This window comes from Lagenorhynchus albirostris, chromosome 3 (genome assembly GCF_949774975.1).
Source record: "Lagenorhynchus albirostris chromosome 3, mLagAlb1.1, whole genome shotgun sequence".
In the NCBI taxonomy this organism is placed as follows: Eukaryota; Metazoa; Chordata; class Mammalia; order Artiodactyla; family Delphinidae; genus Lagenorhynchus; species Lagenorhynchus albirostris.
This window is the reverse complement of record NC_083097.1, coordinates 66,548,464-66,563,735: the sequence shown is the minus strand read 5'-3', so window position 1 is coordinate 66,563,735 and position 15,272 is coordinate 66,548,464.

Sequence of the window (15,272 nt, the reverse complement as noted above, 5' to 3'; positions counted from 1 at the left end):
AAAAAGGAATCCAAACATAACACTGATAGTCATCAAATCACAAGAGACGAGAACAAAAGAAGAAAGGGGGAAGAAAAGACCTACAAAAACCAATCCACAACGATTAACAAAATGGCAATAAGAACATATATATCAATAATTACCTAAATGGAAATGGACGAAATGCTCCAACCAAAAGACACACAGAGGCTGACTGGTTATGAAAACAAGACCTGTATATAAACTTCCCACAAGAGACTCAGTTCAGATCTAGAGACACATACAGACTGAAAGTGAGGAGAGAGAAAAAGGTATCTCATACAAATGGAAATCAAAAGAAAGCTGGAGTAGCAATACTTATATCAGACAAATAGACTTTAAAATAAAGAAGGTTACAAGAGACAAAAAAGGACACTACATAATGATCAAGGGATCAATTCCAGAAAAAGATGTGGCAATTGTAAATATATATGCACCCAACATAGAAGCACCTCAATATATAAGGCAAATATGAACAGCCATAAAAGGAGAAATCAATAATAACACAATAACAGTGGGGGACTTTAACACCCCACTTACATCAATGGACAGATTATCCAGAGAGAAAATCAGTAAGGAAACACAGGCCTTAAATGACACATTAGACCAGATGGACTTAATTGATATTTAAAGAGCATGCCATTCAAAAGCTGCAGAATACACATTCTTCTCAAATGCACATGGAACATTCTCCAGGATAAATCACATGCTAGGCCACAAAACACGCCTCAATGTGAAATCATATCAAGCCTCTTTTCCGACCACAATGCTATGAGATTAGAAATCAACTACAAGAGGGCTTCCCTGGTGGCGCAGTGGTTGAGAGTCCGCCTGCTGATGCAGGGGACATGGGTTCATGCCCCAGTCTGGGAAGATCCCACATGCCACGGAGCGGCTGGGCCCGTGAGCCATGGCTACTGAGCCTGCACATCCAGAGCCTGTGCTCCACAACAGAAGAGGCCACAACAGTGAGAGGCCCGCGTACCGCAAAAAAAAAAAAAAAAAAAAAAATCAATTACAAGAAAAAACTGCAAAAAAACACAAACACGTGGAGGCTAAACAATATGCTACTAAACAACAAATTGATCACTGAAGAAATTGAAGAGGAAATCAAAAAATAACTAGAGACAAATGAACATGAAAACCCAATGATCCAAAATGTATGGGAGGCAACAAAATCAGTTCTGAGAGGGAAATTTATGGCAATACAAGCTTACCTCATGAAACAAGAAAAACACAAACAACCTAAACTTACATCTAAAGCAACTAGAGAAAGAAGAGCAAACACAACCCAAAGTTAGTAGAAGGAAAGAAATCATAAAGATCAGAGCAGAAATAAGTGAAATAGAGCCTAAAGAAAAAAAAAAAAACACTAGAAAAGATCAATAAAACTAAAAGCTGGTTCTTTGAAAAAATAAACAAAATTGATAAACATTTAGCCAAACTCATCAAGAAAAAAAGGGAGAAGACCCAAACTAATAAAATCAGAACTTAAAAAGGAGAAGTTACAACCAACACCACAGAAATAAAAGGATCATAAGAGAGTACTATTAACAACTATACACCAATAAAATGGACAACCTAGAAGAAATTATTAGAAAGGTACAGTCTCCCAAGACTGAACCAGGAAAAAATAGAAAATATGAAAAGACCAATTATCAGTACTGACATTGAATCAGTAATTTAAATACTCCCAAGAAGCAGAAGTCCAGGACCAGATGGCTTCACAGATGAATCCTACCAAACACTTGGAGAAGAGTTAACACCTATCCTTCTCAAACTATTCCAACAAATTACAGAGAAAAGAACACTTCCAAACTCATTCTATGAAGCCACCATCACCCTGATACTAAAAGCAGAGGAAGCATAACACAAAAAAAGAAAATTACAGGCCAATATGACTGATAAATATAGATGTAAAAATTCTCAACAAAGTACTAGCAAACTGAATCTAACAATACATTAAAAGGATCATACACCATGATCAAGTGAGATTTATCCCAGGGATGCAAGGATTTACAATATCCACAAATCAATCAGTGTGATATATCACACTAACAAATTGAAGAATAAAAACCATATGATCATCTCAATAGATGCAGAAAAAGCTTTTGATAAAATGCACCATACATTTATGATAAAAACTCTCCAGAAAGTGGGCACAGAGAGAACATAATAAAGGCCATATATGACAAACCCACAGCTAACATCATACTCAATGGTGAAAAGCTGATGCCTACTCTTGCCACTTTTATTCAACATAGTTTTGGAAGTCCTAACCATGGCAATCAGAGAAGAAAAAGAAATAAAAAAAAATCCAAATTGGAAAGGAAGAAGTAAAAGTATCAATGTTTGCAGATGACATACTATACATAGAAAATCCTAAAGATGCCACGAGAAGACTACTAGAGCTCATTAATGAATTCAGTAAAGTTGTAGGATACAAAATTAATATACAGAAACCTGTTGCATTTCTATACACTAACAATGAAATAGCAAACAGAGAAATTTAAAAAAATCCCACTTACCATCGCATCAAAAAGAATAAAATACCTAGGAATAAACCTACCTAAGGAGGTAAAAGACCTGTACTCTGAAAAGTAAAGACACTGATGAAAGAAATCAAAGAAGACACAAACAGATGGAAAGATATCATGTTCTTGGATTGGAAGAATCAATATTGTCAAAATGACTATACTACCCAAGGCAATCTATACATTCAATGCAATCCCTATGAAATTACTGATGGCATTTTTCACAGAGCTAGAACATAAAATTTTAAAATTTGTATGAAAACACAAAAGACCCTGAATAGCTAAAGCAACATGGAGAAAGAAAAACGGAGCTGGAGGAATCAGACTCACTGAGTTCAGACTATACTATAAAGCTACAGTGATCAAAAAATATGATACTGGTAAAAACAAACAAACAAAACAAACAAAAAAACAGACACATAGATCAATGGAGCAGGACAGAAAGCCCAGAAATAAACCACACACTTGTGGTCAATTATGGTCAATTAATCTACAACAAAGGAGGGAATAATATACAATGGAGAAAGGACAGTCTCTTCAATAAGTGGTGCTGGGGAAAGCAGGCAGCTACATGTAACTGAATAAAATTAGAACATTCTCTAACACCATCTATAAAAGTGAACTCAAAATGGATTAAAGACCTAAATGTAAGATAAGATACTATAAAATTCCTAGAGAAAAACATGGGCAGAACACTCTTTGACATAAATTACAGCAACAGTTTTTTGGAGCCCTTTCCTAGAGTAATGGAAATAAATGGAAAAATAAACAAATGAGACTTAATTAAACTTAAAAGCTTTTGCACAGCAAAGGAAGCCATAAACAAAACGAAAATACAACCTATGGAATGGGAGAAAATATTTGAAAATGATACAACCAAGAAGGGGTTAATTTCCAAAATATACAAACAGCTCTTACAGCTCAGTATCAAAAAAACAAATCACACCCCCCCTCCAAAAAAAAATGGGCAGACGACCTAAATAGACATTTCTCCAAAGAAGACATAAAGATGGCTAATAGGCACATGAAAAGATGCTCCACATCGCTAATTATTAGAGAAATGCAAATCAAAACTACAATGAGGCACCACCTCACACCAGTTAGAATGACCATCATCAGAAACTCTACAAATAATAAATGCTGGAGAGGGTGTGGAGAAAAGGGAACCCTTCTACACTGTTGGTGGGAATGCAAATTGGTGCAGCCACTATGGAGAACAGTATGAAGGTTCCTTAAAAAACTAAAAATAGTTACCATATGATCCAGCAATCCCTGGGCATATATCCTGGGCATGTATCAAAAAGATACATGCACTCCAGGATTCATAGCAGCTATTTACAATAGCTAAGACATGGAAGCAACCTAAATGTCCATTGACCAATGAATGGATAAAGAAGATGTGATATATATATATATATATATATATATATATATCACATATATAATGCAATATTACTCAGCCATAAAAAAGAATGAAATAATGCCATTTGAGGCAACATGGATGGACCTAGAGCTTATCACGACTAAGTAAGTGAAGTCAGTCAGACAGAGAAAGACACATATATGGTATCACTTATATGTGGAATCTAAAAAATGATACAAATGAACTTATTTACAAAACAGAAATAGACTCACAGACATAGAAAACAAAATTATGGTTACCAAAGGGAAAAAGCAGGAGGAATAAATTAGGAGTTTGGGAATAACATATACATACTACTATACATAAAACAGATAACCAACAAGGACCACTGTCTATGTATATGAATAACTTTTCTATACACCTGAAACTAACACAACATTGTAAATCAACTGCACTTCAATATAATAAATATACTAAAAATAAAGGCTAGAATAGTTACAATAAGGATGGATGTATCAGGTGAGTCATATTGGACAGAAAAATGAAAACAAAAATTCTAGAATCTTCTTCATTGATTCAATAAAGTTACTGTTAATTGTCTACTCAGTGTGTCTTGGACTTGAAGACCCATATAACCAAGTTGACATTTTACCTGAACTGAGAGAGCTTGCTAATAATGATGGTATAATTTGGGGCACCAAAGGCAGAATAAGGAACTGATGTTAATTGCATCCCCCCATATGAAAAAGCTCTTTTACTGCATTGACACCTTTGATTAAGTGCCTGAGACCTTTATTACTGACCCTTCATGGAGAATACATTTGTAGCTGGTAAAATGTTGAATCTTCCAAGATTTACCTTGTCATCCTACCTACAAAATATTTGTTACTTTTTCCTTCAAAGCATGTTTATTGGAATATCTTAATCAAAAATTTATTTGAGAATGCAAATGAAACTGAATATTTATACATTTGTATTACAGTTTATGGTCTACATTGCATATTACAGAGAAACATGGAATGAAAGGCAAAGTGTTGTGTTTTTGCAAACTTGAATTGCTAGGTGATTCCCTGAAAACTTTCCTTAGAAAACTTCCATAATTAATAGGGGATAAGAGTCACTGATTTATATTCTAAAGGGATTCTTAAAATACTAAAAACACATGTCTCGTAAGTTAGCTTCTGGTTTAAGTAAACTTACTCCTCACAATAACAGGAAAATAAAAGCAATGGTTTCCCTATACAAGTCATATTTCTTTGAATTGGCAAATCCTTTGGTGTTTTCAGAATTTATGTAACACTGCCTAAATAAAAAAGTAATTGACCCCTATCACAAAATCAAGCCCTGAAATAATAAATCTGGTTCAGCAGAAATTTACTTCAGAGAACATTTATCAGAATAGATTCATTCCAAAGGAATGGTTTCAGTTTTATGAGTTAACTTTTAATAAAAATACTAATCTACTTGAGAGTTGTATTCTTACCTCTGCTACCTATTTCATTTCCAAAACAAAAGTTAATCATAGGCTCAAACATTGACGTTATTCAAAGAATACAAATATACACACTTTAACATCATTAGCACACTGTAAGTTTGGTGTTTTAAATTGTAAATTCTATTTACAAACCTAAATCTTCCAATCTATCCCTAGGGAGTGCACCAGACATCCTACAGGATTCTGCAGCATCTGTTGACGAGTGCTAAATTCTTCCATTTGGTGGCTATACCTTCTTTAGATTGATAAACCCAAGGTACCTACGTATGCAAATAATTAGTATCATTAGTATTGTCAGTTAATGAACCTAAGTTTTCCCCTACCAAAGAACAGAAATCTCAAGTTTGGGAATCAGACAGCCCTGAGTTCAAATATCAAATCCTCTCTGGGCAGCTTTCTAGGAGTTTTTCCTCTGGAAAGTTTTTTCCTCTGGAAATATATATATATATCATATAGTTGCTCAGTAAATTTCAGGGATGTGACGTTTGTTTTTGTCACTGTGGCAGGCTTACGTTTCACACACCACAAAACTCAGGTGTACAAAAATGTTATTCTTTGCATTTCATCTAATGCCTCCCCCTCCAAAAAAAAACAAAAAAAAAGTAAGTCATTTCCAAGAAAACTCAGTTACTTCAGTGATTTCTAAGTTATTTTATGCATTTACTAATTTCTCCACAAATTCACTAATTTTCTCCTGCTAGTCTTTCAACCTGAAGTGAAGCCTAAGCTTCAGGGTATTTAGGAGGCCATGTGAATGAGTGGGACAGGAGATACCCAGGTCTCCTTTATATCTGGCATCTGGTGGGATATACAGAATCATCCTATCTTGTTGATGGCATCTCTGTTGCCATCCATGGGGGTGGCCATTCTCCACTGGTCCACTTGCTGCTCCATCTTGCCATCAGAAGCTCTTTACCATGACCTCTCAAACCACTGTTCTCTGCCTGAGCTGACACAGGGCCCTTCTTAGGGTGACTGAGATGATTCACTAGAATACAGGCTCCATGAGGGCTTTTTCGTGCTGCTGAATCTCAGTCTTACACAGACTTCTATTCTCTGTAGAAATTTGTTGAATGAATGAATGAATAATACTTCTCCTGAGGTTCTCTTTAGAGAGGAAGACATGGAGCTGCCCTCAAAGCAGCCCCGCACCCTGACTCAGCTGCCTCTACTCTAGGCACCTAAGACAGTGTGGCATAAGCACATCTATGAGGCCACCAACTCCCAGAATTCCGGAGTGACAGGGAGTCACAGGTCCCTTCTACTCCTGATCACACTACCTCAGGGGGAGACAGATCCTGCAAGCCCTGCTCCAATGCAGGACCATTCTTCCATCCGCTCCCTCCCTCCCAAGCTTGGAGGGGCTTGGCGAGTCTCAGGTGTAGGGGAAGTCATGCATTCAGCAGGGGCTGTCCCCAAAATGTTTGTGTGTGACACTTGGACTCTGACTTTTCTGCTTTTACTTGAAATTAAAGAATTGGGAGAAGACAATGATTGAAGGTATGAAGGCCTCTGAGGAAGGGACACATCAGTTAATACTTTCTATATCACTCAGCCACGTGCATAAACAAAAATATATTAAACCTCTCTGACTTCAGTCTCCGTATCAGTAAAATGAAGAAACTTGCAGACAGGTAAAGCCCTCACACTCAGGAAGCTTTATTAAATTAAAGCACAATGAATTATGACAATATGTATTCCCCTTCCTTTATTTGAAGACTTTAAATGAAATTGGCAGGAATCCTATATTTAATAGCTATATGTAAGATTAAGCAGTTCAAAATATATATGAAAATTCTTAGTAATTATTTTCTGCAAGCAAAAGCTGTGAGGAGCTTTTTATATTCACCAAAACAAATGATTGTCATTTTTATAGGCCACCACCTTAGCCTCATGGAAAGGTTCTCAAGAAACCATTTTTCATGGGAGACTGTAGACAGTGTTACTATAGTGCGGTGACAGATAAATGTGATGGCATTTGTGGTGGAATTCTCTCCCCAGAATCTGAGAGGGAAAAAAAGCTACACCTTGTATTTTTCTCCTGCTCTCTCACTCTTGTTTTACTAAAGAAAACACGGTTTATGTTGGGGGACGGCGGGGAATCATAATTTGGACACAATTTGGAAATGGAAAGTTATATTTGAAGCTCTAAATGTCTTTGTGAAGGGATGGATAGATACCATTACATGGGTGTGTGTGCAAACAAAATATTTAATACACTTTCCCAAGTCTTCCTAGATGATCGGATTTTAATCCAGCATCAGAACAGTAAATCTGACTCACTCACTGTGAGCAAAATCTCTGGAGCCTCTGGTCTCTTTAGATCTCTCCTTTCTGGCTTACGGAGGTCTATGGAAGGGCTCATGTATGCTTTTTTTTTTTTTTTTGCTTTTCTATCATCTTGTGGCATCTGCCACTTCCTCCATCATTCTGAAAACCAGTTAACCTGGTCTTCTACAGTAGTATCATTGCAGCTGCTTTTTGACTCTGACCCAACGAACCCTGTACTGGAGTCAACACAAAGATCCTTTGCTTCTTAATCCCCTCCCTTACCTACTCCATCAGTAGGCTGCCACTGGGTGCTGACTCCACCCATGAGGCTACTGTCTTTGCTGGGGCTCTCTCATCCATGTTCATAGGTCTAGATTCCTAAAAACTATGCCTGGAGATAACAGGAATGCCAACTATTCGGTACTCAAAGATCTCCCCATCTAACCATCAAGCATTGCCCCTATACTCATCTCCTTTTAAACGTTGACCCGTTCCTTACTTCTGTTGGGCCACTTCTTTTCCTACCTGGCAAACTTGGAGGGAAGGTGGTCTCTGTGGTCCCTGCATGCAGAAAGTATTTGACCTGCAACTCTTCTACCTTGTACAAGTCTTACCTTGTCTTTCTCCCAGACCTCACAGAAGCTCACTCAAAGAGCTCCCCCTGACGACCTTGCTCAGTAAGACAGATCTGACTTGGCAGTGGGTAAACAAAGTACAAGCTCTTATTCAGGAATTCTTGCTCCACTATAGCTTGTTGCTTGGAGGCATGGAAAAAACATAGAGGTTGAAATAACATCTCAAAGAAACCAGCAAGAGAGAGAAGGTCTATCTGCTTGTTAAAAATTGAAAGTAGTATTTCCCTTTAAGACCCCTGTATTATAACACATATTTTGTCAAGTCTCTTTTAGGCACGGTTAGTCATTTCACTAGTTATTCCAGTGCTTTAGTTTGGGGGATTCTGTCAAGAAGCTTGTAAGTCTTAAAAAAATTTTTAGGAAAAGGTTCAGAGAATACATGTGGGTGAAGAAGGGTGGTAACCCCATCCGTGGGGTATGAGGCACTGTTCTCCACACAGTATGAAAGGAGCCAGGTCACCAAGACAATATAATTTCTTATTATGCAGGTAGGGGAAACTAATCTGGGGGGTGGGGGTAAGAAACTGAGGAAAATAAGCCCCCATAAAATCCTCACTGTGCAGACACTATTGGGGTGGCACAGAGGGAGCTGTGAAGGGGAGGGAAACACCCCAACATGAGGAGGGAAAGGGTGTCCCTGAGAAGTGCATGGTTATCCAACTCCGAGGAGAGCTTAAAATGTTTGAGACACACCAACTACGGTATTGAGTTAGTGAGGTTTTCCACAGCTCTTACGTGTAGGTGTTTTATTCCTGGAACTCCCTGACTTCTAATTCTACTACCTGCACCACCAGCACCAGCGCCTGCAGTAGAAGTTCCTGCTTCAAGTAATAAAATCATCTGTCCTGTCTATTCTAGTCCTTTGCAGTGATTTCTCCTCTTAAAGTGTTCCACTGGGGAAGGAGTCAGCCGCCTACAGCTAGTAAAACAAGTACTCTGTGCGTGTGCATGTGCGTCTGCCTGGGCAGGGGGTGGGGGTGGTGTCCTACATTCGTTCCGCTTAGTGAAGGATACTTCTTAAATCCCCTCAGAAAAAAAATCTGAACAGACCGTCATTTTGTTCAGAGGAAGGCTGGGGGGTGGAATGCTCAAAACTCCTGTTGGTAATCTTTTGGTTTGTAATGCATTTTGACCAAGCGGGCTTTTTATCTCTGCCTGTGTAACCTTAACCTTATCACTCAGCAGAGCCAGCTGCCTTCCTTCGGGTGCCATTCTGACAGACACAAAGATAGCCTTCTCCCTTCCTATCATGCACTTATCTCGACTTCCTTGGAGTGAGGACACTCTCTTGGGTTATTTACTCTGAGACGCAGAGGAAGAGTCTTTGCTTCAAAGATTGGGCTGCTATTTCCTGCAGCCAGACCCACACAGGCTGGAAGAACACACTGAAGCCTGGGAATCAGAAATTCCTTTAGGCGCCACGTTAAATAGTGACAGACACGGAGTCGTTCAAAAGGTGCACAAGCCAGTATATTTCATTGCAATATCTGTACATTACAGTAGCTGAAAGTGGATTTAAATGTGAGGGATCGATTTAAAGCACAACCCCGTGACTCTGCATGAATTTGACTAGTTTAGACCAGTTCTTTCTAGTTGTACAGAACCACAGCAATAAACAGGCCATTCATAAAGCACAGAGTGTGTGTTCTTTGTGGCAGCACATTTTGCTTAAAATCTTTTAAATTATGCAGTGAAGAATTTGGGCATAAATCCACTTCAAACCCTCGCACTGTCTCAGGGGTGGCCAACAGAAAGATCTGTGCCAAAAATGCTGTGTGGGTTAATTTTAAGAGCCCTTCTCCTCCACTATATTTGACATCTATCCACTACCACCTTCAAAAATCTACCTACAAAATTCCATCATAGGCAGTCCAATCCACACTTTCACAAGAACCAACATCACAGAACCTCTCTTTTTCTAAATCCAACCTGGAGCCATTACTGAGACATCAGCTTACATTCTACCAACTCATGTGTTAGCATGCTACAAAAGAAGATATTGAATTCTTTTTTAAATAAGTTTAGTTATTTATTTTTGGCTACATTGGGTCTTTGTTGCTGAGCACGGGCTTTCTCTAGTTGCGGCGAGCGGGGGCTACTCTGCGTTGCAGTGCGCGGGCTTCTTACTGCGGTGGCTTCTCTTGTTGCAGAGCGCGGGCTCCAGGCGTGTGGGCTTCAGTAGTTGAGGCACGTGGGCTCAGTAGTTGTGGCTCGTGGGCTCAGTAGTTGTGGCTCACGGGCTTAGTTATTCCACGGCATGTGGGATCTTCCCAGACCAGGCTTGAACCTGTGTCCCCTGCATTGGCAGGCGGATTCTTAACCACTGCGCCACCAGGAAGTCCCGAAGATATTGATTTCTTGACATTCTCTTTTTATAAGGTCCCCAGTGCCGGCAATAGGATATGATTTTTGAAACAGTCCGTTAAGAGGTCAAGGAAAAGGAATATTAATTGACAAATGAATGTTACATAAAACAGTCATGGATAGCTCTAACATTTATTGTACTTTTTATGTGCCAGCACTAAAGGAAGATCTTATATTTAACTCATTTATTTCTTTTTTTTTTTTTTTTTTTTTTTTTTTTTTTGCGGTACGTGGGCCTCTCACTGTTGTGGCCTCTCCCGTTGCGGAGCACAGGCTCCGGACGCGCAGGCTCAGCGGCCATGGCTCACGGGCCCAGCCGTTCCGGGGCATGTGGGACCTTCCCAGACCGGGGCACGAGCCCATTTCCCCAGCATCGGCAGGCGGATTCTCAACCACTGTGCCACCAGGGAAGCCCTCATTTATTTCTTAAAGGAGGCCAATGAGGTGACAGTAACATCATCTCCAGGTCAAATATGAGGAAGCTAAAGTACAGCAGGTTGAAGTAGTCTCTGCTATTGTAGAATGAAACCAGGCCATCCATCCATTCACTCTGACCTCAGAGCTCATGTTCTCAACCATTATGTTTAAGTGACAATCTTCCATTCATTCTTTCAATATTCTGCTTCTTCTACTCTACTAAGCTTATTCAGACATTGGGGGAAAAGAGACAGGAACAAAAATTATATCATTGGTTTTCATTTCAAAGTTTATTTTCAAAATCAGTTTGTAACTTTAGATGCGTGCATTATTTTCCCCAATCTCCTGCTTTCATATATCTCCTGCTTTCATATAACTAAATTTCATTAAAGTCTAGTCCACAGACCCTTCTCACAGGGCTTAGATACCTGGGGTACACCTGAGAGCGGAGTGTTTTCCATGGAAATTAAAGACGCCAAGAGGTATAGATTCTTCATTGACAAACGTTGAAGACTGAGGAGATGAAACAGTTCTTTGTTTAAGGCTGAGCATGGGATAAAGCAGATTAAACCAAATGCATTGGCTGTGATTTCTTGCACTCCACACCAAGTGGGACTGTCATAGTCAGACATGCCAGAACAGCAGTGTCAAAGGGCAGCTGTTGATGTCAGATGCAAAGGAAGACATCTCCACATCCAGTGAAATAAGACAAGCCTGTTTTCAGGGACCACAATGGTCCAATTCCCTTCCTATCCCTTATGGGGCTACTCTGCAGATTTCCTCCTTATCTTTCAAAGTTCCAGAAATACACAGTAATGACCGTAGCCCGCCAGGGACTGTTTTTCCAGCTTGAATCCAGTAATCAAAGGCATCTGACCCATGCTGTTTGATTTCCCAGTCTCCTTACCATCATCAAAGGCATACCAGTAGAAAAAAAAAAAAACAAAGTACCTTCAAACCTTCATTCCATTTCTCTTTGCAAACAGAATGTCAATTTCATTCATGGTTCCACTCCTCATGAAAGACAGATTCCTCAGTTTTGTGTCCATCCCAATTACTCACTGTTTACTTTGCCTGGGACAAGACTAAAGGTGGAGGGCTGCAGTGTGGTCTGCTTCTGGCCAATAACATTGTAATGGAATAATCCCTGATGAGGGAGATAAATACAAATAATGCAAGAAACTATAGGAAATGAATGTGAGTGTCTCTCTTTTTCTTACACACACAAACACACATATACCACTCAGTACTCTAGAAGACCTGAGGAAGAGAAATTAAGTCTGCCAGGGAACATTGTTGCAAGTCCAGGAAAGCAGAACAGAGGTGGTGACATCAGAACCAGACCTTCAGACCTTGAAGGGTGAATGGGAAGTTTTTTCTAAATGGGGAGAAGAGGGAACAGCATATGTAAAATCACCAAGTGAAGGCATGTTTGGTAGAAAGGGAGGACTAATTTGGCTAGAGGAGTGTGACATAGGGCAAGTGACAGGGAATTAAGTTGCAAAGGTGGACTGAACCTAGATTTGAAAGAATCCTAAATGCCCTCCTTACAGATCTGGACTTATCTTCAAGCCATGGAGAGCCAATGAAGACTTTTAAACAAAGTGTCTGAGAATATAGGTTTTACTGCCACAATTAAGGCCAAAATAATAGTGTCTTAAATAATATGAAAGTTTATTTCTCTCTTAAACAGAGTTCCAAGCATAAGTAACCCAGTGCTGATAGAGTAGCATCATGCTTTGGGAATTCCAGACCTCTTGTATCCTGTTGCACTGACATCCTGAACAGGTATCCTAAAATGCTTGATCCAGCCCCCATGGTCACATCTGCATCCCAGCAGGGAAAGGAGAAAGGGGCAGAAGAGGACATAATCCTTTCCTTTTTAAGTCGATAAACTGAAACTTTCACCCATCAATCCATGTCCCCTTGGACAGAATCTAGTCACATGGCTGGACCTAACTACCAGGGCAGCAGGGAAATGGATTCTTCAGCTAAATAGCAACCTCACCTTACAAAGAATGAAATGATTGCAACTGTGTTTGAGAAACATCCTTTTAAAAAGTGAGTAGAGTGTCTGGAGGGCAGGAGGAGATCCATTAGAAGAACATCACACAGTGTAGATGTGGGCTGATGAATTTAATTAAAGCAGTGACGGTAGAAACAGCGACGAGGAAGACAACGATGCAGGCCAGGCATCAGAGAGACTCGGCAGCTGGCATATCCAGGATCAAGGCCAGAGTTGCCAAAAGCACGGCTTCTGTCTGCTTTACTGAATTGCTCCACTGAGCAGCAGCCACTTCAGGCAAATCCTCTTTTGTGATCCCGTGGTAACTGACATTCTCTTTGGTCACCGGGAGCCCACTGGCTGTCCTCTGTGCTCAGTATCACGGTGCCCTCCTGAGCCTAGAACAGCATGTGGGGCTCGGGCTTCCTTGATGAGCAGGTGGAACCGAGGCAGTAATTAGTGGTAGGATTTCCATGCACGTTGCCTTCGGGGCTCTTCACTCTACAGAGTGATTCGAGCCGAACCGTTATTTTTCAAACTGACGGTACAACACACTGTGGATTATGAACTGCTAAAGCCCGTTGTTCACGTTCTTGGGTGGATAGAGAGGAAAGCACAACCTTCATCTGATGGTTCCTAAGATCTCAGTTAAGCACGTTCATTCATGTTTCACTGTTAATGTTATCTGACCGGAAGTCAGGATTTCTTTCACCCTCTATGTGTGCATGAACATCAGAATTTAGAACATAGTTATATTAAAGGGGTTATACACTTTCACATAACTTTTCACACACTTAGTGTGCATTTTTATAACCAATGTGTTTACATTCACAATTAAGTTATTTTGACATCGCAAACAGAAATTGATCTTATTCAAACATCAAATATTACTAAATATATTGAGAAACTGACACTCAGAGAGGACTTCTGCCTCGTGTAGAGCTTAATGCCTCTCATCCCTGTGTGAACAGTTCCTGTTGCCACTATTTTTAAGGCAATAGCTGGGCTAGTTTGGCTCAAAAGGCTTTCGTATCTCTGATATTCTATTGAATCTGTCCCCTATGACTAGTACATCGTTCCTCAATTTTTTTTTTTTTTAAATCAGGAAGCATCCTACTCATCCTTAAAGGCTTACCCTAATGTCACAGTCTTAGTCAGCTAAGGCTGCTATAACAAATATACCATACACTGGGTACCTTAAACAATAAACATTTCTCACAGTTCTGGAGGCCAGAAAGTCCAAGATGAAGATGCTGGCACTTGTAGTGTCTGGTGAGGAAGAGGGTCCTCAACAGACATTGCAGATGTCTCTCGTATCCTCATACAACCGAGAGCAGAGACGGAGGGAACACATTCCCTTGGGTCTCTTCTTATGAGGGCACGCATCCCATTCATGAGGGCTCCATTCTCATGACCTTATTACCTACTTCTCACAGGCCCCAACTCCTAATACCATCGTATTAGTAGTTAGGATGTCAACGTATGAATTCTGAGGTGACACAAATATTTAGTCCATAGCAGTCACCTTATCTTTATGTCAGGCAGATTGAAGGTCCAGGAGGATGGAGCAAATATAATTTCTAACCTCACTGTTCTTTGAATTCCTCTTGTCTATTTCCTTCACGTCATTAAAGATAGCTCCTCAATTTTCAAGACCTGTCAGCAACAAGATATTTTAAGCTTTAAAATCTCGCTCTCTCACCACAATCTCCCACTTGTCAGGATCTCTTACCGCCTCACTCTCCTACAATTGCTGTCTATTCTCTTTCAAACCTTCCTTCCCTATACTGAGGGGGTTCATCCTCACTAATCTAGATCTTACCTGCCCAGCATTCTTGACTCCCAAAACAAATATTTATTGAGTGCCTGGCACGTAGTAGATAGAAATAAGACTGAAAAATTATTCTTTCCTCCTGTTTTACCACATGCTTCCAGTATACTGATCCTGCAAGTATCTAACCTTCAACCAAGCCCAAACATTTCCTCTTCAGAGCCTGTATATGGATTGATGTCACCCCAGAGGGATGTGACAGTGCTATACAGTTGGATGCTATGACAAATTCTCCATCTCCAATTCCCTGTGGACTCATAACGCGGTGTTGTACAGTAATCTCTTTGCCTCTCATTGGCCAGCTCCCTTTCCTGTGCCCCACAGTAGTGATCTAAATCT